Source organism: Medicago sativa, chromosome 3 (genome assembly GCF_051527215.1).
Source record: "Medicago sativa cultivar Bolivia chromosome 3, Bolivia_mono, whole genome shotgun sequence".
Taxonomy (NCBI): domain Eukaryota; kingdom Viridiplantae; phylum Streptophyta; class Magnoliopsida; order Fabales; family Fabaceae; genus Medicago; species Medicago sativa.
The window spans coordinates 57,022,164-57,045,831 of record NC_140751.1 but is presented as its reverse complement, the minus strand read 5'-3'; the positions used below and the strand labels follow the sequence as shown (position 1 = coordinate 57,045,831).

Here is a 23,668-nt window from a genome sequence, read left to right as displayed (position 1 = left end):
ATCCACGGTTGATTTTAGAATTTTAAAAACCGACCAAAATGGGGGTTAAGTTAATTTCCTTGTAAATTTACGAATTTTACTCGTTTTTGACCCTTTTTCTTTCACTAAAAAAGGCATAAAGTGGTCTAGCCTTATCGAATCGAAGCTTGTAATAGTTCCTAAGAAATCTAACGAGCATATATATGACTTCCGTGGTTGATTTTAGAATTTTGAAAATCGGCCAAAATGGGGGTTAGGTTAATTTCCTTGTTATTTTACGGATTTTACTCGTTTTATACCCTTTTTCTTTCAATAAAAAGGGCATAAAGTGGTCTAGCCTTATCGAATCGAAGCATGTAATAGTCCCTAGGAAATCTAACGAGCATATCTACGACTTTCATGGTTGATTTTAGAAATTTCAAAAACGGCCAAATGGTGGTAAAAGGAATTTCTTTGTTAATTTACGGATTTTACTCGATTTTGATCCTTTTTCTTTCACTAAAAAGGGCATAAAGTGGCATAGCCTTATCGAATCGAACCATGTAATAGTTCCTAGGAAATCTAACAAGCATATCTACAACTTCCATGGTTTATATTAGAATTTTCAAAAATTGCCAAAATGGGGGTTAAGTTAATTTCCTTGTTAAATTACGGATTTTACTCGTTTTTGACCCTTTTTCTTTCACTAGAAACGGCATAAAGTGGCCTAGCCTTATCGAATCTAACAAGCATATCTACGACTTCCATGGTTTATATTAGAATTTTCAAAAACGGCCAAAATAGGGGTTAAGTTAATTTCCTTGTTAATTTACAGATTTTACTCGTTTTTGACCATTTTTCTTTCACTAAAAAAGACATAAAGTGGCCTAGCCTTATCGAATCAAACTTTGTAATAGTTCCTAGGAAATGTCACGAGCATATCTATAGCTTCCATGGTTGTTTTTAGAAATTTCAAAAACGGCCAAAATGGTGGTAAAGTGAATTTCCTTGTTAATTTACGGATTTTATTCGATTTTGATCCTTTTTCTTTTAATAAAAAAGGCATAAAGTGGCCTAGCCTTATCGAATTGAACCATGTAATAGTTCATAGGAAATCTAACAAGCATAACTACGACTTCCATGGTTTATATTAGAATTTTCAAACACGGCCAAAATGGGGGTTAAGTTAATTTCCTTGTTAATTTACGGATTTAACTCGTTTTTGACCCATTTTCTTTCACTGAAAAAGGCATAAAGTGGCCTAGCCTTATCGAATCGAAGCATGTAATAGTTCCTAAGAAATATAACGAGCATATCTATGACTTCCATGGTTGATTTTAGAATTTTCAAAAACTGCCAAAATGGGGGTTAGGTTAATTTCCATGTTATTTTACGGATTTTACTCGTTTTTGACCCTTTTTCTTTCACAAAAAAGGGCGTAAAGTGGCCTAACCTTATCGAATCGAAGCATGTAATAGTTTCTAGGAAATCTAACGAGCATATCTACGACTTCCATGGTTGATTTTAGAAATTTCAAAAACGGCCAAAATGGTGGTAAAGTGAATTTCCTTGTTAATTTACGGATTTTACTCGATTTTGATCCTTTTTTTTTCACTAAAAATGGCATAAAGTGGCCTAGCCTTATCGAATCGAACCATTTAATAGTTCATAGGAAATCTGACAAGCATATCTACGACTTCCATGGTTTATATTAGAATTTTCAAAAACGGCCAAAATGGGGGTTAAGTTAATTTCCATGTTAATTTACGGATTTCACTCGTTTTTAACCCTTTTTCTTTCACCAAAAAAGGCATAAAGTGGCCTAGCCTTATCGAATCGAAGCATGTAATCGTTCCTAGGAAATCTAACGAGCATATCTACGACTTTCATGGTTGATTTTAGAAATTTCAAAAACGGCCAAAATGGAGGTAAAAGGAATTTCTTTGTTAATTTACGGATTTTACTCGATTTTGATCCTTTTTCTTTCACTAAAAAGGGCGTAAAGTGGGATAGCCTTATCGAATCAAACCATGTAATAGTTCCTAGGAAATCTAACAAGCATATCTACAACTTCCATGGTTTATATTAGAATTTTTAAAAATTGCCAAAATGGGGGTTAAGTTAATTTCCTTGTTAATTTACGGATTTTACTCGTTTTTTACCCTTTTTCTTTCACTAAAAACGGCATTAAGTGCCCTAGCCTTATCGAATCGAAGCATGTAATAGTTCCTACGAAATCTTACAAGCATATCTACGACTTCCATGGTTTATATTAGAATTTTCAAAAATGGCCAAAATGGGGGATAAGTTAATTTCCATGTTAATTTACGGATTTTACTCGTTTTTGACCCTTTTTCTTTCACTAAAAAAGGCATAAAGTGGCCTAGCCTTATCGAATCGAAGCTTGTAATAGTTCCTAGGAAATCTAACGAGCATATCTACGACTTCCATGGTTGATTTTAGAAATTTCAAAAACGGCCAAAATGGTGGTAAAGTGAATTTCCTTGTTAATTTACGGATTTTACTCGATTTTGATTATTTTTCTTTCACTAAAAAAGGCATAAAGTGGCCTAGCCTTATCGAATCTAACCATGTAATAGTTCATAGGAAATCTAACAAGCATATCTACAACATCCACGGTTGATTTTAAAATTTTCAAATTTCCTTGTAAATTTACTAATTTTACTCGTTTTTGACCCTTTTTCTTTCACTAAAAAAGGCATAAAGTGGTCTAGCCTTATCGAATCGAAGCTTGTAATAGTTCCTAAGAAATCTAACGAGCATATATATGACATCCATGGTTGATTTTAGAATTTTGAAAAACGGCCAAAATGGGGGTTAGGTTAATTTCCTTGTTATTTTACGGATTTTACTCGTTTTTGACCCTTTTTCTTTCACTAAAAAGGTCATAAAGTGGCCTAACCTTATCGAATCGAAGCATGTAATAGTTCCTAGGAAATCTAACGAGCATATCTACGACTTCCATGGTTGATTTTAGAAATTTTAAAAACGGCCAAAATGGTGGTAAAGTGAATTTCCTTGTTAATTTACGGATTTTACTCGATTTTGACCCTTTTTCTTTCACTAAAAGAGGCATAAAGTGGCATAACCTTATTTAATCGAAGAATGTAATAGTTCCTAAGAAATATAACAAGCATATCTACGACATCCACGGTTGATTTTAGAATTTTAAAAACCGACCAAAATGGGGGTTAAGTTAATTTCCTTGTAAATTTACGCATTTTACTCGTTTTTGACCCTTTTTCTTTCACTAAAAAAGGCATAAAGTGGTCTAGCCTTATCGAATCGAAGCTTGTAATAGTTCCTAAGAAATCTAACGAGCATATATATGACTTCCATGGTTGATTTTAGAATTTTGAAAATCGGCCAAAATGGGGGTTAGGTTAATTTCCTTGTTATTTTACGGATTTTACTCGTTTTATACCCTTTTTCTTTCAATAAAAAGTTCATAAAGTGGTCTAGCCTTATCGAATCGAAGCATGTAATAGTCCCTAGGAAATCTAACGAGCATATCTACGACTTTCATGGTTGATTTTAGAAATTTCAAAAACGGCCAAATGGTGGTAAAAGGAATTTCTTTGTTAATTTACGGATTTTACTCGATTTTGATCCTTTTTCTTTCACTAAAAAGGGCATAAAGTGGCATAGCCTTATCGAATCGAACCATGTAATAGTTCCTAGGAAATCTAACAAGCATATCTACAACTTCCATGGTTTATATTAGAATTTTCAAAAATTGCCAAAATGGGGGTTAAGTTAATTTCCTTGTTAAATTACGGATTTTACTCGTTTTTGACCCTTTTTCTTTCACTAGAAACGGCATAAAGTGGCCTAGCCTTATCGAATCTAACAAGCATATCTACGACTTCCATGGTTTATATTAGAATTTTCAAAAACGGCCAAAATAGGGGTTAAGTTAATTTCCTTGTTAATTTACAGATTTTACTCGTTTTTGACCATTTTTCTTTCACTAAAAAAGGCATAAAGTGGCCTAGCCTTATCGAATCAAACTTTGTAATAGTTCCTAGGAAATGTCACGAGCATATCTATAGCTTCCATGGTTGTTTTTAGAAATTTCAAAAACGGCCAAAATGGTGGTAAAGTGAATTTCCTTGTTAATTTACGGATTTTATTCGATTTTGATCCTTTTTCTTTTAATAAAAAAGGCATAAAGTGGCCTAGCCTTATCGAATTGAACCATGTAATAGTTCATAGGAAATCTAACAAGCATAACTACGACTTCCATGGTTTATATTAGAATTTTCAAACACGGCCAAAATGGGGGTTAAGTTAATTTCCTTGTTAATTTACGGATTTAACTCGTTTTTGACCCATTTTCTTTCACTGAAAAAGGCATAAAGTGGCGTAGCCTTATCGAATCGAAGCATGTAATAGTTCCTAAGAAATATAACGAGCATATCTATGACTTCCATGGTTGATTTTAGAATTTTCAAAAACTGCCAAAATGGGGGTTAGGTTAATTTCCATGTTATTTTACGGATTTTACTCGTTTTTGACCCTTTTTCTTTCACAAAAAAGGGCGTAAAGTGGCCTAACCTTATCGAATCGAAGCATGTAATAGTTTCTAGGAAATCTAACGAGCATATCTACGACTTCCATGGTTGATTTTAGAAATTTCAAAAACGGCCAAATTGGTGGTAAAGTGAATTTCCTTGTTAATTTACGGATTTTACTCGATTTTGATCCTTTTTTTTTCACTAAAAATGGCATAAAGTGGCCTAGCCTTATCGAATCGAACCATTTAATAGTTCATAGGAAATCTGACAAGCATATCTACGACTTCCATGGTTTATATTAGAATTTTCAAAAACGGCCAAAATGGGGGTTAAGTTAATTTCCATGTTAATTTACGGATTTCACTCGTTTTTAACCCTTTTTCTTTCACCAAAAAAGGCATAAAGTGGCCTAGCCTTATCGAATCGAAGCATGTAATCGTTCCTAGGAAATCTAACGAGCATATCTACGACTTTCATGGTTGATTTTAGAAATTTCAAAAACGGCCAAAATGGAGGTAAAAGGAATTTCTTTGTTAATTTACGGATTTTACTCGATTTTGATCCTTTTTCTTTCACTAAAAAGGGCATAAAGTGGGATAGCCTTATCGAATCAAACCATGTAATAGTTCCTAGGAAATCTAACAAGCATATCTACAACTTCCATGGTTTATATTAGAATTTTTAAAAATTGCCAAAATGGGGGTTAAGTTAATTTCCTTGTTAATTTACGGATTTTACTCGTTTTTTACCCTTTTTCTTTCACTAAAAACGGCATTAAGTGCCCTAGCCTTATCGAATCGAAGCATGTAATAGTTCCTACGAAATCTTACAAGCATATCTACGACTTCCATGGTTTATATTAGAATTTTCAAAAATGGCCAAAATGGGGGATAAGTTAATTTCCATGTTAATTTACGGATTTTACTCGTTTTTGACCCTTTTTCTTTCACTAAAAAAGGCATAAAGTGGCCTAGCCTTATCGAATCGAAGCTTGTAATAGTTCCTAGGAAATCTAACGAGCATATCTACGACTTCCATGGTTGATTTTAGAAATTTCAAAAACGGCCAAAATGGTGGTAAAGTGAATTTCCTTGTTAATTTACGGATTTTACTCGATTTTGATTATTTTTCTTTCACTAAAAAAGGCATAAAGTGGCCTAGCCTTATCGAATCTAACCATGTAATAGTTCCTAGGAAATCTAACAAGCATATCTACAACATCCACGGTTGATTTTAAAATTTTCAAATTTCCTTGTAAATTTACTAATTTTACTCGTTTTTGACCCTTTTTCTTTCACTAAAAAAGGCATAAAGTGGTCTAGCCTTATCGAATCGAAGCTTGTAATAGTTCCTAAGAAATCTAACGAGCATATATATGACATCCATGGTTGATTTTAGAATTTTGAAAAACGGCCAAAATGGGGGTTAGGTTAATTTCCTTGTTATTTTACGGATTTTACTCGTTTTTGACCCTGTTTCTTTCACTAAAAAGGTCATAAAGTGGCCTAACCTTATCGAATCGAAGCATGTAATAGTTCCTAGGAAATCTAACGAGCATATCTACGACTTCCATGGTTGATTATAGAAATTTTAAAAACGGCCAAAATGGTGGTAAAGTGAATTTCCTTGTTAATTTACGGATTTTACTCGATTTTGACCCTTTTTCTTTCACTAAAAGAGGCATAAACTAAAAAGGTCATAAAGTGGCCTAACCTTATCGAATCGAAGCATGTAATAGTTCCTAGGAAATCTAACGAGCATATCTACGACTTCCATGGTTGATTTTAGAAATTTTAAAAACGGCCAAAATGGTGGTAAAGTGAATTTCCTTGTTAATTTACGGATTTTAATCGATTTTGACCCTTTTTCTTTCACTAAAAGAGGCATAAAGTGGCATAACCTTATTTAATCGAAGAATGTAATAGTTCCTAAGAAATATAACAAGCATATCTACGACATCCACGGTTGATTTTAGAATTTTAAAAACCGACCAAAATGGGGGTTAAGTTAATTTCCTTGTAAATTTACGAATTTTACTCGTTTTTAACCCTTTTTCTTTCACTAAAAAAGGCATAAAGTGGTCTAGCCTTATCGAATCGAAGCTTGTAATAGTTCCTAAGAAATCTAACGAGCATATATATGACTTCCATGGTTGATTTTAGAATTTTGAAAATCGGCCAAAATGGGGGTTAGGTTAATTTCCTTGTTATTTTACGGATTTTACTCGTTTTATACCCTTTTTCTTTCAATAAAAAGGGCATAAAGTGGTCTAGCCTTATCGAATCGAAGCATGTAATAGTCCCTAGGAAATCTAACGAGCATATCTACGACTTTCATGGTTGATTTTAGAAATTTCAAAAACGGCCAAAATGGTGGTAAAAGGAATTTCTTTGTTAATTTACGGATTTTACTCGATTTTGATCCTTTTTCTTTCACTAAAAAGGGCATAAAGTGGCATAGCCTTATCGAATCGAACCATGTAATAGTTCCTAGGAAATCTAACAAGCATATCTACAACTTCCATGGTTTATATTAGAATTTTCAAAAATTGCCAAAATAGGGGTTAAGTTAATTTCCTTGTTAAATTACGGATTTTACTCGTTTTTGACCCTTTTTCTTTCACTAGAAACGGCATAAAGTGGCCTAGCCTTATCGAATCTAACAAGCATATCTACGACTTCCATGGTTTATATTAGAATTTTCAAAAACGGCCAAAATAGGGGTTAAGTTAATTTCCTTGTTAATTTACAGATTTTACTCGTTTTTGACCATTTTTCTTTCACTAAAAAAGGCATAAAGTGGCCTAGCCTTATCGAATCAAACTTTGTAATAGTTCCTAGGAAATGTCACGAGCATATCTATAGCTTCCATGGTTGTTTTTAGAAATTTCAAAAACGGCCAAAATGGTGGTAAAGTGAATTTCCTTGTTAATTTACGGATTTTATTCGATTTTGATCCTTTTTCTTTTAATAAAAAAGGCATAAAGTGGCCTAGCCTTATCGAATTGAACCTTGTAATAGTTCATAGGAAATCTAACAAGCATAACTACGACTTCCATGGTTTATATTAGAATTTTCAAACACGGCCAAAATGGGGGTTAAGTTAATTTCCTTGTTAATTTACGGATTTAACTCGTTTTTGACCCATTTTCTTTCACTGAAAAAGGCATAAAGTGGCCTAGCCTTATCGAATCGAAGCATGTAATAGTTCCTAAGAAATATAACGAGCATATCTATGACTTCCATGGTTGATTTTAGAATTTTCAAAAACTGCCAAAATGGGGGTTAGGTTAATTTCCATGTTATTTTACGGATTTTACTCGTTTTTGACCCTTTTTCTTTCACAAAAAAGGGCGTAAAGTGGCCTAACCTTATCGAATCGAAGCATGTAATAGTTTCTAGGAAATCTAACGAGCATATCTACGACTTCCATGGTTGATTTTAGAAATTTCAAAAACGGCCAAAATGGTGGTAAAGTGAATTTCCTTGTTAATTTACGGATTTTACTCGATTTTGATCCTTTTTTTTTTCACTAAAAATGGCATAAAGTGGCCTAGCCTTATCGAATCGAACCATTTAATAGTTCATAGGAAATCTGACAAGCATATCTACGACTTCCATGGTTTATATTAGAATTTTCAAAAACGGCCAAAATGGGGGTTAAGTTAATTTCCATGTTAATTTACGGATTTCACTCGTTTTTAACCCTTTTTCTTTCACCAAAAAAGGCATAAAGTGGCCTAGCCTTATCGAATCGAAGCATGTAATCGTTCCTAGGAAATCTAACGAGCATATCTACGACTTTCATGGTTGATTTTAGAAATTTCAAAAACGGCCAAAATGGAGGTAAAAGGAATTTCTTTGTTAATTTACGGATTTTACTCGATTTTGATCCTTTTTCTTTCACTAAAAAGGGCATAAAGTGGGATAGCCTTATCGAATCAAACCATGTAATAGTTCCTAGGAAATCTAACAAGCATATCTACAACTTCCATGGTTTATATTAGAATTTTTAAAAATTGCCAAAATGGGGGTTAAGTTAATTTCCTTGTTAATTTACGGATTTTACTCGTTTTTTACCCTTTTTCTTTCACTAAAAACGGCATTAAGTGCCCTAGCCTTATCGAATCGAAGCATGTAATAGTTCCTACGAAATCTTACAAGCATATCTACGACTTCCATGGTTTATATTAGAATTTTCAAAAATGGCCAAAATGGGGGATAAGTTAATTTCCATGTTAATTTACGGATTTTACTCGTTTTTGACCCTTTTTCTTTCACTAAAAAAGGCATAAAGTGGCCTAGCCTTATCGAATCGAAGCTTGTAATAGTTCCTAGGAAATCTAACGAGCATATCTACGACTTCCATGGTTGATTTTAGAAATTTCAAAAACGGCCAAAATGGTGGTAAAGTGAATTTCCTTGTTAATTTACGGATTTTACTCGATTTTGATTATTTTTCTTTCACTAAAAAAGGCATAAAGTGGCCTAGCCTTATCGAATCTAACCATGTAATAGTTCCTAGGAAATCTAACAAGCATATCTACAACATCCACGGTTGATTTTAAAATTTTCAAATTTCCTTGTAAATTTACTAATTTTACTCGTTTTTGACCCTTTTTCTTTCACTAAAAAAGGCATAAAGTGGTCAAGCCTTATCGAATCGAAGCTTGTAATAGTTCCTAAGAAATCTAACGAGCATATATATGACATCCATGGTTGATTTTAGAATTTTGAAAAACGGCCAAAATGGGGGTTAGGTTAATTTCCTTGTTATTTTACGGATTTTACTCGTTTTTGACCCTTTTTCTTTCACTAAAAAGGTCATAAAGTGGCCTAACCTTATCGAATCGAAGCATGTAATAGTTCCTAGGAAATCTAACGAGCATATCTACGACTTCCATGGTTGATTTTAGAAATTTTAAAAACGGCCAAAATGGAGGTAAAGTGAATTTCCTTGTTAATTTACGGATTTTACTCGATTTTGACCCTTTTTCTTTCACTAAAAGAGGCATAAAGTGGCATAACCTTATTTAATCGAACAATGTAATAGTTCCTAAGAAATATAACAAGCATATCTACGACATCCACGGTTGATTTTAGAATTTTAAAAACCGACCAAAATGGGGGTTAAGTTAACTTCCTTGTAAATTTACGAATTTTACTCGTTTTTGACCCTTTTTCTTTCACTAAAAAAGGCATAAAGTGGTCTAGCCTTATCGAATCGAAGCTTGTAATAGTTCCTAAGAAATCTAACGAGCATATATATGACTTCCATGGTTGATTTTAGAATTTTGAAAATCGGCCAAAATGGGGGTTAGGTTAATTTCCTTGTTATTTTACGGATTTTACTCGTTTTATACCCTTTTTCTTTCAATAAAAAGGGCATAAAGTGGTCTAGCCTTATCGAATCGAAGCATGTAATAGTCCCTAGGAAATCTAACGAGCATATCTACGACTTTCATGGTTGATTTTAGAAATTTCAAAAACGGCCAAAATGGTGGTAAAAGGAATTTCTTTGTTAATTTACGGATTTTACTCGATTTTGATCCTTTTTCTTTCACTAAAAAGGGCATAAAGTGGCATAGCCTTATCGAATCGAACCATGTAATAGTTCCTAGGAAATCTAACAAGCATATCTACAACTTCCATGGTTTATATTAGAATTTTCAAAAATTGCCAAAATGGGGGTTAAGTTAATTTCCTTGTTAAATTACGGATTTTACTCGTTTTTGACCCTTTTTCTTTCACTAGAAACGGCATAAAGTGGCCTAGCCTTATCGAATCTAACAAGCATATCTACAACTTCCATGGTTTATATTAAAATTTTCAAAAACGGCCAAAATAGGGGTTAAGTTAATTTCCTTGTTAATTTACAGATTTTACTCGTTTTTGACCATTTTTCTTTCACTAAAAAAGGCATAAAGTGGCCTAGCCTTATCGAATCAAACTTTGTAATAGTTCCTAGGAAATGTCACGAGCATATCTATAGCTTCCATGGTTGTTTTTAGAAATTTCAAAAACGGCCAAAATGGTGGTAAAGTGAATTTCCTTGTTAATTTACGGATTTTATTCGATTTTGATCCTTTTTCTTTCAATAAAAAAGGCATAAAGTGGCCTAGCCTTATCGAATTGAACCATGTAATAGTTCATAGGAAATCTAACAAGCATAACTACGACTTCCATGGTTTATATTAGAATTTTCAAACACGGCCAAAATGGGGGTTAAGTTAATTTCCTTGTTAATTTACGGATTTAACTCGTTTTTGACCCATTTTCTTTCACTGAAAAAAGCATAAAGTGGCCTAGCCTTATCGAATCGAAGCATGTAATAGTTCCTAAGAAATATAACGAGCATATCCATGACTTCCATGGTTGATTTTAGAATTTTCAAAAACTGCCAAAATGGGGGTTAGGTTAATTTCCATGTTATTTTACAGATTTTACTCGTTTTTGACCCTTTTTCTTTCACAAAAAAGGGCGTAAAGTGGCCTAACCTTATCGAATCGAAGCATGTAATAGTTTCCAGGAAATCTAACGAGCATATCTACGACTTCCATGGTTGATTTTAGAAATTTCAAAAACGGCCAAAATGGTGGTAAAGTGAATTTCCTTGTTAATTTACAGATTTTACTCGATTTTGACCCTTTTTCTTTCACTAAAAAGGTCATAAAGTGGCCTAGCCTTATCGAATCGAAGCATGTAATTTTTCCTAGGAAATCTAACGAGCATATCTACGACTTCCATGGTTGATTTTAGAAATTTCAAAAACGGCCAAAATGGTGGTAAAGTGAATTTCCTTGTTAATTTACGGATTTTACTCGATTTTGATTATTTTTCTTTCACTAAAAAAGGCATAAAGTGGCCTAGCCTTATCGAATCTAACCATGTAATAGTTCCTAGGAAATCTAACAAGCATATCTACAACATCCACGGTTGATTTTAAAATTTTCAAATTTCCTTGTAAATTTACTAATTTTACTCGTTTTTGACCCTTTTTCTTTCACTAAAAAAGGCATAAAGTGGTCTAGCCTTATCGAATCGAAGCTTGTAATAGTTCCTAAGAAATCTAACGAGCATATATATGACATCCATGGTTGATTTTAGAATTTTGAAAAACGTCCAAAATGGGGGTTAGGTTAATTTCCTTGTTATTTTACGGATTTTACTCGTTTTTGACCCTTTCTCTTTCACTAAAAAGGTCATAAAGTGGCCTAACCTTATCGAATCAAAGCATGTAATAGTTCCTAGGAAATCTAACGAGCATATCTACGACTTCCATGGTTGATTTTAGAAATTTTAAAAACGGCCAAAATGGTGGTAAAGTGAATTTCCTTGTTAATTTACGGATTTTACTCGATTTTGACCCTTTTTCTTTCACTAAAAGAGGCATAAAGTGGCATAACCTTATCTAATCGAAGAATGTAATAGTTCCTAAGAAAAATAACAAGCATATCTACGACATCCACGGTTGATTTTAGAATTTTCAAAAACGACCAAAATGGGGGTTAAGTTAATTTCCTTGTAAATTTACGAATTTTACTCGTTTTTGACCCTTTTTCTTTCACTAAAAAAGGCATAAAGTTGTCTAGCCTTATCGAATCGAAGCTTGTAATAGTTCCTAAGAAATCTAACGAGCATATATATGACTTCCATGGTTGATTTTAGAATTTTGAAAATCGGCCAAAATGGGGGTTAGGTTAATTTCCTTGTTACTTTACGGATTTTACTCGTTTTATACCCTTTTTCTTTCAATAAAAAGGGCATAAAGTGGTCTAGCCTTATCGAATCGAAGCATGTAATAGTCCCTAGGAAATCTAACGAGCATATCTACGACTTTCATGGTTGATTTTAGAAATTTCAAAAACGGCCAAAATGGTGGTAAAAGGAATTTCTTTGTTAATTTACGGATTTTACTCGATTTTGATCCTTTTTCTTTCACTAAAAAGGGCATAAAGTGGCATAGCCTTATCGAATCGAACCATGTAATAGTTCCTAGGAAATCTAACAAGCATATCTACAACTTCCATGGTTTATATTAGAATTTTCAAAAATTGCCAAAATGGGGGTTAAGTTAATTTCCTTGTTAAATTACGGATTTTACTCGTTTTGACCCTTTTTCTTTCACTAAAAAAGGCATAAAGTGGCCTAGCCTTATCGAATCGAAGCATGTAATAGTTCATAGGAAATCTAACAATCATATCTACGATTTCCATGGTTTATATTAGAATTTTCAAAAATGGCCAAAATGGGGGTTAAGTTAATTTCCTTGTTAATTTACAGATTTTACTCGTTTTTGACCATTTTTCTTTCACTAAAAAAGGCATAAAGTGGCCTAGCCTTATCGAATCAAACTTTGTAATAGTTCCTAGGAAATGTCACGAGCATATCTATAGCTTCCATGGTTGTTTTTAGAAATTTCAAAAACGGCCAAAATGGTGGTAAAGTGAATTTCCTTGTTAATTTACGGATTTTACTCGATTTTGATCCTTTTTCTTTCAATAAAAAAGGCATAAAGTGGCCTAGCCTTATCGAATCGAAGCATGTAATAGTTCCTACGAAATCTAACAAGCATAACTACGACTTCCATGGTTTATATTAGAATTTTCAAACATGGCCAAACTGGGAGTTAAGTTAATTTCCTTGTTAATTTACGGATTTAACTCGTTTTTGACCCATTTTCTTTCACTGAAAAAGGCATAAAGTGGCCTAGCCTTATCGAATCGAAGCATGTAATAGTTCCTAGGAAATCTAACGAGCATATCTACGACTTCCATGGTTGATTTTAGAAATTTTAAAAACGGCCAAAATGGTGGTAAAGTGATTTTCCTTGTTAATTTACGGATTTTACTCGATTTTGACCCTTTTTCTTTCACTAAAAGAGGCATAAAGTGGCATAACCTTATCTAATCGAAGAATGTAATAGTTCCTAAGAAATATAACAAGCATATCTACGACATCCACGGTTGATTTTAGAATTTTCAAAAACGACCAAAATGGGAGTTAAGTTAATTTCCTTGTAAATTTACGAATTTTACTCGTTTTTGACCATTTTTCTTTCACTAAAAAGGTCATAAAGTGGCCTAGCCTTATCGAATCGAAGCATGTAATAGTTCCTAGGAAATCTAACGAGCATATCTACGACTTCCATGGTTGATTTTAGAAATTTTAAAAACGGCCAAAATGGTGGTAAAGTGAATTTCCTTGTTAATTTACGGATTTTACTCGATTTTGACCCTTTTTCTTTCACTAAAAGAGGCATAAAGTGGCATAACCTTATCTAATCGAAGAATGTAATAGTTCCTAAGAAATATAACAAGCATATCTACGACATCCACGGTTGATTTTAGAATTTTCAAAAACGACCAAAATGGGGGTTAAGTTAATTTCCTTGTAAATTTACGAATTTTACTCGTTTTTGACCCTTTTTCTTTCACTAAAAAAGGCATAAAGTGGTCTAGCCTTATCGAATCGAAGCTTGTAATAGTTCCTAAGAAATCTAACGAGCATATATATGACTTCCATGGTTGATTTTAGAATTTTGAAAATCGGCCAAAATGGGGGTTAGGTTAATTTCCTTGTTATTTTACGGATTTTACTCGTTTTATACCCTTTTTATTTCAATAAAAAGGGCATAAAGTGGTCTAGCCTTATCGAATCGAAGCATGTAATAGTCCCTAGGAAACCTAACGAGCATATCTACGACTTTCATGGTTGATTTTAGAAATTTCAAAAACGGCCAAAATGGGGGTTAAGTTAATTTCCATGTTAATTTACGGATTTTACTCGTTTTTGACCCTTTTTCTTTCACTAAAAAAGGCATAAAGTGGCCTAGCCTTATCGAATCGAAGCATGTAATAGTTCATAGGAAATCTAACAATCATATCTACGACTTCCATGGTTTATATTAGAATTTTCAAAAACGGCCAAAATGGGGGTTAAGTTAATTTCCTTGTTAATTTACAGATTTTACTCGTTTTTGACCATTTTTCTTTCACTAAAAAAGGCATAAAGTGGCCTAGCCTTATCGATTCAAACTTTGTAATAGTTCCTAGAAAATGTCACGAGCATATCTATAGCTTCCATGGTTGTTGTAACATCCCGCTCGTTAGCTAATGGAAATTTTACCTGTTAAATGTATCAGAGGACGAAAGATCATGGAAAGTAAGTATAATGGAAAATGTTAAGTACGAGGGAAGTTAATATTATGCGGTATCAGTTGAGTATGGACTTATGTATCAGAGTCAATCAAACACGCTTAAGGCAAGGGCATGTTGGTAATTTCCCGCAAAAGAGATATTTATTTGGATTGGACCCAAAATTATTTCATTTCCAATTCTCTTTCTCTCTCTAGGTTAAGAGAAGAGAATTCTCTCCTCCTTCTCTCTATAAGGCCGCCCATCTCTCCCTCTCTAGGCCATCAAAGCTTTCCAAATCATGCAATTGGTGATCAAGCAAGGATCTTAGAAGCTTTATGAGCAAAGAACAACAAAGGGAATGAGTAGAAGCTTGGAATTAAAGTTAGGGTTTGAACATGAGAAGCTTGAAGCTTGAGGCAAACACAAGGAACAAGCTAGGTGAGTTCCATAGATAGTTTACCTACCTTTGGTTGTGTAAATTCATGTTAGAACGGATTGAATTATGTTTATGTGAGGTTTAGAACCCTAATGTTCTCTTGACCAATTCTTGTGATTTATATGTTAAAATTGCCATGAGATATGTTTAAATAAGTCTATGTATGTTGTTGGATGGATTTGGTGCATTACAGGGTCGAATTGGACGAGTTTTGGGTCGAAAATGGCGAAAACCCGCAGCCGGAACACGCGAAAACGCAGAATTCGCAGCGCTGCGCCTGAACAAGGGCGCTAGGCGCCCACAAGTCAGGGAGCCAGCGCTAGGCGCCCTCCCTCTGGCGCCAGGCGCCCCAGACAGGACAACGTTCGCGTTGTTCTGCGCTCGGGTGCTTGGGGGCAGTCACGTGGGGGTCCGTAGCGATCGTTTCGGTGTGTTCTTGTACTGTTTTCACTTGTTTTTCTACTGGAACAAATATGGTTTTATCAAATCTTAAGAACTTATAAACGGCTTGGAATTCGGGTTTTCGGCACGTCCGGTCTTTAGTAACTATTGGAAATTTGCACAACTCGTCAATTGATCCTTGCATCATTAATCATGGCAACGTTAGCATGAATTACAAGGATGGCTCAAGAGAGTTTAAGCATGATGGGGTAGTAATGAACTAAGAAAGGGAATGTATGTAGAGCCTCGGCTTAGCTAGTCGAGAACTAGTATGTTTAACAAGAATCCCTAGAAAGATAAGACGCGAAGTGTAATCTCTTCGCACAAGAGCTAGTATGATTTAGCAAGTACGTAAGCCGTGGTTTGACTAGTTAGTCCCTCCACCATGATTAGGTATGAATATGAACAAGTAAGAGTTTACCACTAATCGGTTCGATTAAGGTTCCGAGGTAAACACTCAAGTATGTATATGTTTAACTTATGCACGACAAGACCATGACTAATAAGTGTAGGTGACATGTCTCTTGATATCCACATCAGGGGGATACAAGGGGTTCTCATTATGAGAACGATTCAAGCCGTAAGGGACCCGCATGTCACTGAGTAACAAGACGTAGGTGCTCGTGTCTCTTGTTATCCACGCCAGGGGGATACGGGAGGTTCTCGACCTAAGGGGAACGGTTTAAGCCGCAAGGGACCCGCACGACACCGAGGGAGTCCGATGTACGTACATCGGTCATGTATGGGATTGATTTCGGGGTTACTCCACCCGGGACTATCCGTAAAATGAATCAAGATAATAACTGTTTGTTCAACGCTAACCCATGAATGAACTTAGACACGATTATGTTTATGATGATGATTATGTTATGTTTATGCTCATGATCGAGCCCATGTATGATATGTTTAAGAACAACAATAAGAGCATGAGATGCTATTAGGCGAGAGCAAAATATGTATAGGACAAGTAAAGAATATGATACCGATGACGGTCTTAGGATTCCCCTAATCGTCCGGTTTAGAATCGTGTCATGATTATGTTATGCTTAGGCCTCGATACTTAGCGTGTATTCTTGGCAATGCGGTTTTAGGTTCCCCCTCGACCGCCATGACATGTATAGGTGAGAAGCCTAAAACAAGTGAGATATGACTATGACGGCCCTAGTATGCACTACCGTCTAAGTATGCATGTCCCCACACACGTATAATCAACCGTCAGGTTGTAATGTAGACACGTGGTGACCGTAGGTTTCCCCTTGAGGTTGCCTATAGCCTAGGATTAGGGGAACTCACTGAGACATTATGTCTCATCCCAATCCTTATTTGTTTCAGATAAGCAGGATGATTATGTATGTGCGGAGCCGGATGGATATTACTTCAAGAGTTCGTTAGTAAAGCTGCAGGACATTATGGACATCAAGGATGTGTTTTTATGTATGGTTGAGTTGTATTGTATTATTATTTATACGAACGGAACTTGATGTAAATATTATTCATTCGAAGTTTTTAATTGTTGTATATTTTAATGTATCCAGTACTAATATTAACGCACGTGCCAGACTTTCTAGATACGTCTGGTATGGGTGTTACAATTGGTATCAGAGCAGGTCGATTCAGACCGTGCCTTGGGTCATTAAATTACAACTAAGGTAGTGGGACCATTGGGTTCCGGGTAAATGTTCTAGTTGTTGATGTTAGTTGAGCTTGATCAACTCAATTTAACATTCAGTGATTAGAATGGATGCCTGAGAGCTGAATAGGACCCAGGAGGAATGAAGTATATGATGAAGTAGTTTGATCGTGCCAAAAGGTGGCCGGTGAACTAATCAAGTATAAGTGTGAATCCTCTGGGAATGTAAAGCATGTTAAGAAGAAACGTTCCGACAATGTCAGGTAAGATGATAACGATACTCCATGTACCCGTAAGTGAAGAAGTTGGATATGTGTATCTAACCATGACCGAAAGTTTCGGTAAGAGTTGTTGTTGGAACGGGTTTAAGATATTCTAGAATGTCCGAACAAGGCTACAAGGTAGTAAGAGGTCGGCGTATGTTGGCGGAGTCAGCAGGCTCTCAGGAATAGCATTATATGAATGAAGTTAACTATATGTATGTTTGGAAGTTGCATAAGTAGCAACGTAATGAAGTAAGCCGTTCTTAGCAGATGAAGTTAAGGTTTATGTGGAAATTTTATGTTAGGAAAACGTGATGACAAGATATCAGTTTCTAATGTGCCTTGAATGGAACCGAATGATGTTAATGCTTGCCATGCAAATGTTATAGAATTGTTTTAAGATGTTTGGAAGGAATGATATGCATTGGGATACTTGAAGAAATAAGATTTTTATGTGAAATACAATTTTTATTTTGGAAAACTGAGTTGAAGAAAATACGCCAATAGCGAAAATTTCGCTAATAGAGAAATTACTCCAGAGGATTTCGCTAATAGCGAACCTGGATCGAATTTTTCAGTTTTTTCGAGAACTGTTATTTCGTCTCTAGGGTCAGTAGTAGCTATTGGGGGTTGTTTTCACAATCTTTTATATAACCAACACTTTCTATAACATCAAGTATCGAATGCACATCATATCTTAAGATTTCTGAGGAAGAAAATGCATGGACAAGTATTAACGGAAATCAATCCGGTTTAAGGTAGCTTTGGAGGTTAATGTGTCAAGAGCCAAGATCAATAGTACAAAGTTCCGGCATATGACTGGATAAAGTGAATACGTATGCATGAGGTAAGAAGCAAGAAATTTAATTGGTGCAAGTTATAAGACATCACAAAGTTTTCGGATTATGTGGAATTATGGCGTAACTCTCGAACTTATGTTTTGCTTAACGAACATGCTAGGGCTCGATATGATGTTGGATCATTAAGTTTACGCGTATGGGTGATTGAAGTTGACATTTTGGAAATTCACGAGATTTTTCTAGGAACCGGTTTGCTACGACACTCATAGAGCGAGCTAGACTCATTAGAATCTAGAATTGATGACACATATGTGTTATCAACTCGTTCTATGATTTTATAGTGACAACCGGGGCCAAAACTCAATATATTTATAAAGTAGAAAATTATCAACGTCAATGACCTGTGCGCTAGTTTATGAAGTTTTCTTTAAAAAAAAAAAAAAAATTAATGAGCAAGCATTGGTATGATTAAGCAAAATATAGTCCGCGAGAATGCGAAGGTACAAAGATTAGATGTTCAAGAAAGTTATGTTCAAGTGCTAGATGGGTTGTTAATGGAAATTGAGTTTACTCAAAAATAAGTTCAGATATGATATGTATGGTAAGTGCAACCAGCAAGAAAGTAAGGTTTACCCCCGAGTCAAGTATTATGAGCATAAGATAAACCATCATGAGTTTTGAATTCACAAGGCAAGTGTAAGGTTGTGATGTTGGTTACAACATGGAAGATCTTCAGAATAATTCAAGAAGTAAATAATCAAGGGATAAGCATGAATTGAAGTCTCAATTGCTCTAATGGATTAGAGTATTAGTTTGAGCCAACCAGTGGGAATCAGAGTAGCGCTACGGAAGTTAATGGTAATCATGAAACGTGGAATTTTAGTATGTATGAATCTTCGTGAAGAATGTTCGGTTGGAAACACAAGTTTAACCAGAATGCATCATAAGACATGCAAGGAGTTCTCGATGTGATAGATAAGGATGAATTCTTATTCAAGCATTGTTGGCTAAGGTATAAGTTTAAGTATGTGTCGTCATCTAGGTAAGATGAAAAGGACAAGAATTGTCGTATGATAATTAGTCAAGATGCATGAATGATGATAATAGAAAACATGTAAGGATCAGAAGGTTACGTTCTGTGACTTAGGTAAAGAATCAAAGCATCAAGAGCGATAACCGAATGAGATAATGCGGAGAATCAAGTTAGTGTTTCGAAGAAGAGAAATAAGTTTATGTTAAGAGGTCCAAGGATTTCCTATGGATATGAAAGTGGTATGACAAGTATGTATATCGGTTAAATAAGAAAAGAATTTATCTTCGAAGTTAAGTATGTTATCATGGAAGGAGGTGCAACTCTCGAGTTGATGCAAAGAGAATCATACTCTCGTATGCAATATTTGTTGAGTGGAAACGATACTTGTTAAGACATGTTAAGTCATGATTTTAAAACTTTTAAAAGTTAAGATTGGTATTATGGAACTTGGGAACGATGTTTTTATTTAAACTTATGGAATTATACATTTTTGAAACTGATGAGGTCCGTTGTAAGTGGACTCACTTACGACGTACAAACTTCAGGACCAACTTGTCGTGGACAAGTTTTGGGCGAATTGTTAAATCTTTTCCAAAAATATCGAAACTCGTCCGGTGGTTCTGTGGCACCTTTATACAATCAGTTTTAGAAATGATAAAAATCTTTTTAGTCATGTATAAATTCGTTCCAAGAACCCTAATACCAAAATTTAAGAAAGATTTCTTTAAAGAAGATTTTAGAACACGTATCGTTATCATTTAACAAGAGGCGGCACTTGAAAGTATGTACATGTTATGGAAACGACAAGGTTCGTGTGAAGCCAATGTCAGGTAGGATACACAGAAATGTTTCGAGAATGTTGACGTAAGTACAAGTGGAATTTCTAGCAAGTTTTAAGAGCATGTGAACCGCAACGTTGGCTATTAGATTGTCAGATGACGTGGCTAATCGATATCACTTTTTCATGTCAAGCAATATGAGTTATTCCTTAGTACGGGTGATAAGATGCAATGAGACCGAAAGATTTCCTAAGACTCGGAAGGGATAAGTGATAAGTGGAATTGTTTATATGAGTAATACAAGTAAGCATTGCAGGGCAAACCTGGGCTCTGGTAGGATTCCAGTTAAAAGGCAAACTCTGAGTGTTCATGTCTATGACAAGATACCATTAGGCATGGTTTATGTTAAACGGGTAAGATCCGAGTCTGGGACAATAAGTTTATGTCTAGCAAGGTAAGTTCTGAGTCATGATATGCTAAGAAGACTCTAATTTTGAGTGATGTTAGGATTAAGAAGGCTTTGTTCAGTTACATGCGAGTTAAGAAACAAGAAGAGAATATGGTGCGATGGACCCTTCCGATATGTACGAATGGAGAGCGTTTGGCTCAGACCATAGCTGGTAAGTTTTTGTCATTAGGATTGGTAGTTGGTCTCTAAATTTCGAGGACGAAATTTCTTTAAGGGGGGTAGAGTGTAACATCCCGCTCGTTAGCTAATGGAAATTTTACCTGTTAAATGTATCAGAGGACGAAAGATCATGGAAAGTAAGTATAATGGAAAATGTTAAGTACGAGGGAAGTTAATATTATGCGGTATCAGTTGAGTATGGACTTATGTATCAGAGTCAATCAAACACGCTTAAGGCAAGGGCATGTTGGTAATTTCCCGCAAAAGAGATATTTATTTGGATTGGACCCAAAATTATTTCATTTCCAATTCTCTTTCTCTCTCTAGGTTAAGAGAAGAGAATTCTCTCCTCCTTCTCTCTATAAGGCCGCCCATCTCTCCCTCTCTAGGCCATCAAAGCTTTCCAAATCATGCAATTGGTGATCAAGCAAGGATCTTAGAAGCTTTATGAGCAAAGAACAACAAAGGGAATGAGTAGAAGCTTGGAATTAAAGTTAGGGTTTGAACATGAGAAGCTTGAAGCTTGAGGCAAACACAAGGAACAAGCTAGGTGAGTTCCATAGATAGTTTACCTACCTTTGGTTGTGTAAATTCATGTTAGAACGGATTGAATTATGTTTATGTGAGGTTTAGAACCCTAATGTTCTCTTGACCAATTCTTGTGATTTATATGTTAAAATTGCCATGAGATATGTTTAAATAAGTCTATGTATGTTGTTGGATGGATTTGGTGCATTACAGGGTCGAATTGGACGAGTTTTGGGTCGAAAATGGCGAAAACCCGCAGCCGGAACACGCGAAAACGCAGAATTCGCAGCGCTGCGCCTGAACAAGGGCGCTAGGCGCCCACAAGTCAGGGAGCCAGCGCTAGGCGCCCTCCCTCTGGCGCCAGGCGCCCCAGACAGGACAACGTTCGCGTTGTTCTGCGCTCGGGTGCTTGGGGGCAGTCACGTGGGGGTCCGTAGCGATCGTTTCGGTGTGTTCTTGTACTGTTTTCACTTGTTTTTCTACTGGAACAAATATGGTTTTATCAAATCTTAAGAACTTATAAACGGCTTGGAATTCGGGTTTTCGGCACGTCCGGTCTTTAGTAACTATTGGAAATTTGCACAACTCGTCAATTGATCCTTGCATCATTAATCATGGCAACGTTAGCATGAATTACAAGGATGGCTCAAGAGAGTTTAAGCATGATGGGGTAGTAATGAACTAAGAAAGGGAATGTATGTAGAGCCTCGGCTTAGCTAGTCGAGAACTAGTATGTTTAACAAGAATCCCTAGAAAGATAAGACGCGAAGTGTAATCTCTTCGCACAAGAGCTAGTATGATTTAGCAAGTACGTAAGCCGTGGTTTGACTAGTTAGTCCCTCCACCATGATTAGGTATGAATATGAACAAGTAAGAGTTTACCACTAATCGGTTCGATTAAGGTTCCGAGGTAAACACTCAAGTATGTATATGTTTAACTTATGCACGACAAGACCATGACTAATAAGTGTAGGTGACATGTCTCTTGATATCCACATCAGGGGGATACAAGGGGTTCTCATTATGAGAACGATTCAAGCCGTAAGGGACCCGCATGTCACTGAGTAACAAGACGTAGGTGCTCGTGTCTCTTGTTATCCACGCCAGGGGGATACGGGAGGTTCTCGACCTAAGGGGAACGGTTTAAGCCGCAAGGGACCCGCACGACACCGAGGGAGTCCGATGTACGTACATCGGTCATGTATGGGATTGATTTCGGGGTTACTCCACCCGGGACTATCCGTAAAATGAATCAAGATAATAACTGTTTGTTCAACGCTAACCCATGAATGAACTTAGACACGATTATGTTTATGATGATGATTATGTTATGTTTATGCTCATGATCGAGCCCATGTATGATATGTTTAAGAACAACAATAAGAGCATGAGATGCTATTAGGCGAGAGCAAAATATGTATAGGACAAGTAAAGAATATGATACCGATGACGGTCTTAGGATTCCCCTAATCGTCCGGTTTAGAATCGTGTCATGATTATGTTATGCTTAGGCCTCGATACTTAGCGTGTATTCTTGGCAATGCGGTTTTAGGTTCCCCCTCGACCGCCATGACATGTATAGGTGAGAAGCCTAAAACAAGTGAGATATGACTATGACGGCCCTAGTATGCACTACCGTCTAAGTATGCATGTCCCCACACACGTATAATCAACCGTCAGGTTGTAATGTAGACACGTGGTGACCGTAGGTTTCCCCTTGAGGTTGCCTATAGCCTAGGATTAGGGGAACTCACTGAGACATTATGTCTCATCCCAATCCTTATTTGTTTCAGATAAGCAGGATGATTATGTATGTGCGGAGCCGGATGGATATTACTTCAAGAGTTCGTTAGTAAAGCTGCAGGACATTATGGACATCAAGGATGTGTTTTTATGTATGGTTGAGTTGTATTGTATTATTATTTATACGAACGGAACTTGATGTAAATATTATTCATTCGAAGTTTTTAATTGTTGTATATTTTAATGTATCCAGTACTAATATTAACGCACGTGCCAGACTTTCTAGATACGTCTGGTATGGGTGTTACAGTTGTTTTTAGAAATTTCAAAAACGGCCAAAATGGTGGTAAAGTGAATTTCCTTGTTAATTTACGGATTTTACTCGATTTTGATCCTTTTTCTTTCAATAAAAAAGGCATAAAGTGGCCTAGCCTTATCGAATTGAACCATGTAATACTTCATAGGAAATCTAACAAGCATAACTACGACTTCCATGGTTTATATTAGAATTTTCAAACACGGCCAAAATGGGAGTTAAGTTAATTTCCTTGTAAATTTACGAATTTTACTCGTTTTTGACCATTTTTCTTTCACTAAAAAGGTCATAAAGTGGCCTAGCCTTATCGAATCGAAGCATGTAATAGTTCCTAGGAAATCTAACGAGCATATCTACGACTTCCATGGTTGATTTTAGAAATTTCAAAAATGGCCAAAATGGTGGTAAAGTGAATTTCCTTGTTAATTTACGGATTT

General features: G+C 35.6%; 2 long non-coding RNA genes across 2 annotated transcripts; both read left to right on the top strand.

The window, feature by feature from the left end:
- Window positions 1-14,935: 14,935 nt before the first annotated feature.
- Window positions 14,936-17,037, top strand: LOC146938600 (uncharacterized). Its single transcript, XR_015031357.1, has 2 exons — window positions 14,936-15,072; window positions 16,844-17,037. It is a non-coding gene; the product is annotated as an uncharacterized LOC146938600 (long non-coding RNA).
- Window positions 17,038-21,057: 4,020 nt separating this feature from the next.
- Window positions 21,058-23,159, top strand: LOC146938599 (uncharacterized). Its single transcript, XR_015033392.1, has 2 exons — window positions 21,058-21,194; window positions 22,966-23,159. It is a non-coding gene; the product is annotated as an uncharacterized LOC146938599 (long non-coding RNA).
- The last annotated feature ends 509 nt before the right edge of the window (window positions 23,160-23,668 follow it).